At 39.6% G+C, this 3479-nt stretch overlaps 1 long non-coding RNA gene across 1 annotated transcript; it reads right to left on the bottom strand.

The window, feature by feature from the left end:
- Nucleotides 1-2150: 2150 nt before the first annotated feature.
- LOC145647224 (uncharacterized) lies at nt 2151-2613 on the bottom strand. The gene is made up of 3 exons (XR_014116300.1): nt 2503-2613; nt 2307-2374; nt 2151-2184 (listed from the first exon to the last, which is right to left on the bottom strand). It is a non-coding gene; the product is annotated as an uncharacterized LOC145647224 (long non-coding RNA).
- Between the last annotated feature and the right edge of the window lie 866 nt (nt 2614-3479).

Here is a 3479-nt window from a genome sequence, read left to right as displayed (position 1 = left end):
GCTACAGTCAACAATAAAGCACTTGACATAAAATGATATGCACATTTATGTAACGACGGAGGCTAGGCAGGACGCACGAATGAGCCAACAAAAGTTACGTTTATTAACACCAGACAACAGACAATGTAGCACATAGGCTAATACATGGTCAATCAATAACAACATACACTACTAAACATGAGAGTTATACTCACGCACAGAAATGACACAAATTACTCACGCACAGTGATGACACAAAATGAGGAGCAGGTGTGAAACACAGGGCGACACACACAGAAAAAGACGTCTGGGAGGAGGGGCCGTACCGTGAACATTTACACATCATTTTTTATTTTATTAAAGCCAAAAGCACTACTACTAATAAATTACATGCAAAAAAGCTAATAATTCACAGAAGTATTCAAATCATCTTTCAGCAGATTAACCCCTAATGAGGCATTTACAGTGAAGAAACAAATAAAATACTTGCTATTTACTGGCTACCATATATGTTTTTGTATGTTTATTTTTTGTCCATTTGCTTGATTGCATTTGTTTGTGTGTGTTTGTGTGTGTGTGTGTGTGTGTGTGTGTGTGTGTGTGTGTGTGTGTGTGTGAGAGAGAGAGAGTGTGTGCTTAATTTGAATTTAATTTGATGCTGGCATATTCTGTTTAATCTGCATTATCCATTGGAGTGGATGCTGGTTTGGTTTTCTGACTGTGTATTACAGTGGAGTAAGTGATATCATCCTGTAGGAATAACACATTAACAATTGTTACATAACACACATGTTTACAAAACACACATTCAGTATGATGCACACCTGTTCTTGTGCTGTTTTGCATTTCGCTTTTCGATTTACAGTTGCGTATAGGACACTCGAATCTTCCTGTAGAAACACAGAAATGGAAAATTAGCAAACTTGTGTGAACACTAAAGCACACTTTCACAAAAATACTGTATATAGGAGTCTATACATGCACACAAATGCACAATTCAAATGCACCAATAACCTTTATGCACCTATGACCATCATGCAAAGGGCAACAACAATATGCTATATGTGGTGTGAAATCACTGGTACATGTCCAGAAGACCCGTTTTCATATGAATGCAGTGATAAGAGCTGTGCTCCATAAGGACAGAGGTGAAGTGAAACACATGTAGAATTTAATGGTAAATAATCCTTGTCTAAAGAAGGACAATATAACCCGCCTTAATACCTACAGGTCAGAAGCTTTAACATCAGTAGTCAAGAAATGCTTTGAGAAGCTGGTTCTGTTTTACGTCAAGTCCATCACTCCCACCTCCTTGGACTGATATAGTTTTACAGAGCAATCTACACTATGCCCAGTCACAATCAACACTATGTCTGTACTCATCTGGACCTTCTAGGATCCTATGACAGAGTCATGTTTGTAGACTTCAGCTCAGCTTTCAACACAACTGAGAGTGGAACCCTACGTCTGTCAGGGCATTTTCAACTACCTGTGAGATAGAAGGTAGCTTGTGTGCCTGGAACCTTATCTGTCAGAGCCCCTATCCATCAGCACTGGGGTTCCTCAAGGCTGGACACTCTCAGTCCTCCTCTTCTCCTGCTACACCAACAAGTGCATCTCCAGCTATCATCAAGCAAATGACCCTAACAGGACTCATTAGCAACACTGACTGCTAGTGGAGTCAAGTGGCTCGTCTGGCTTTGTGGTGCACTGAAAACAACTTGGAGGTCAACATGCAAAAAGCAGTAGAGATGAATGATACATTTCTGAAATAAGACATCTGTCCATCTCCCTTTGTAACTCAGTACAGTAAGTGATGTGGAGTCTGAGCTTCCTACACACCACCATCTCCACTGATTTCAAACTGGAGATCACAACAGCCATCATCAAAAACATTCATCAAGAGCTGCTTTGTATCAAAAACTCACCATGGACCCCACACACTATCTGTATAAAACCCTCTGCTCAGGTATTTGTTACTGCTTCAACAAAACCTGAACTTCACAACCTGTTTCCCAAAGATGGTTTTCCTTATAAAAAAAAAAAAAAAAAATTTAAAAAGTGCTGTACGTGATGTATGTGATCCGTTATTTGAACGGTATTGTACTAATTGTGTTGTATCATCTGAACCCCCCCCCCCCCCCCACTATTCAGATACAAAATAGCACTCACTTGAACAGGTGAACAAAGCACAGCAGAACAATCCTGTAAAAACACACACACACACACACACACACCATGGAAGATTTGACCTTGAAGGACGTGTGCCAGTAATGATGCGGAGGTTGTTTTTCTTATGTTACAGTGGATGGTATGTGAGCATTCACCTGTGTCTCCTGCTCTCTCTTCTCTTCTGTTTGCCCCTTTCTTAGCCTCGTTTGTCCATGTCTCTGGACTACATTAGAAAACCAGACAGTGTGACCCACAACTTGTATGCATGCATGTGTGTGTGTGTGTGTGTGTGTGTGTGTGTGTGTGTGTGTGTGTGTGTGTGTGTGTGTGTGTGTGTGTGTGTGTGTGTACCTTTGTATCTCCAGCACAAGACCCCCACGAGACCCAGCAGCAGGAGGAGGACAGCTCCCACAGCAGTAGTCATGAGAATATATAATAGATCACCAGCAGGGTTTTGGACATCTGAAGGCAAACGTTATGCAAATGTTATGTGTATTTGTGTGCGTATTAGTGTTTGTGTTTTTACACAGCATGCATTTTAATTGCTTTTTAAGATATTAGGAGACCATGTGGATATGCAGTAAATGCATGTTACCGTCAGTCAGAGTCTTTGCACTGTCAGTAGTGGAAGCGTCAGCTGGAGCCTTTGCACTTGTTTTGCCATCAAATCTTGATGTAAATTCTGTTGTTGAGATCCCTGGAGAGGAACATGTGTTTGTTAGCATAAGATGGTGTACTGCTTTAGTACTACTTGTGTTTGCAAGTTTGGCTACAGTACTGACCCATTATAAATGTGTATAGGAACATTCAGGATGGTTTACATTCGTGACACTAGTAGACATGTGATTGTACCTGAGGGGGGGGCAGGTGAACAAGCTCATCAGCGCATGTTTAAAAGTTTATTTAAAAACTAATTTTTATAATGAAGTGTTGACTTTCCAAGTAATGGTGTTATATTATAGAGTTAGCACTAATGCAATGGAATTATCCCTCTTGAGCATTGTGATACGGCCACAAAACAAATCAAATTATGTCAAAATAAAATTCCCAATGAAGTATTAGAAGTATTTAAAATATATATTTTAAATTTGTTTTGTATGTTGACCAAAAAGCTGTCAATGTGGTTGTATAGCCTGTAATTAGACTTCTGTGGTTGGGAAATACAGTTTTGCACTATCACTTTATTGACTGTCATAGTCAGGACACATGAAGAAAAATGCAATTTTCAGGTAAAACATGTCTTTGGACAATTGGAAATACATCTAATATTGGGTGAGATGAGTCAAAAACAGATCACTTCTGTCATTTTGTTATAAAGCCTTTAGTCA

Source organism: Electrophorus electricus, chromosome 2 (assembly GCF_041902795.1).
Source record: "Electrophorus electricus isolate QZ-2024a chromosome 2, ASM4190279v1, whole genome shotgun sequence".
NCBI classification, from domain to species: domain Eukaryota; kingdom Metazoa; phylum Chordata; class Actinopteri; order Gymnotiformes; family Gymnotidae; genus Electrophorus; species Electrophorus electricus.
The sequence above is the reverse complement of the archived record's forward strand: the minus strand, read 5'-3'. Positions and strand labels throughout refer to the sequence as shown.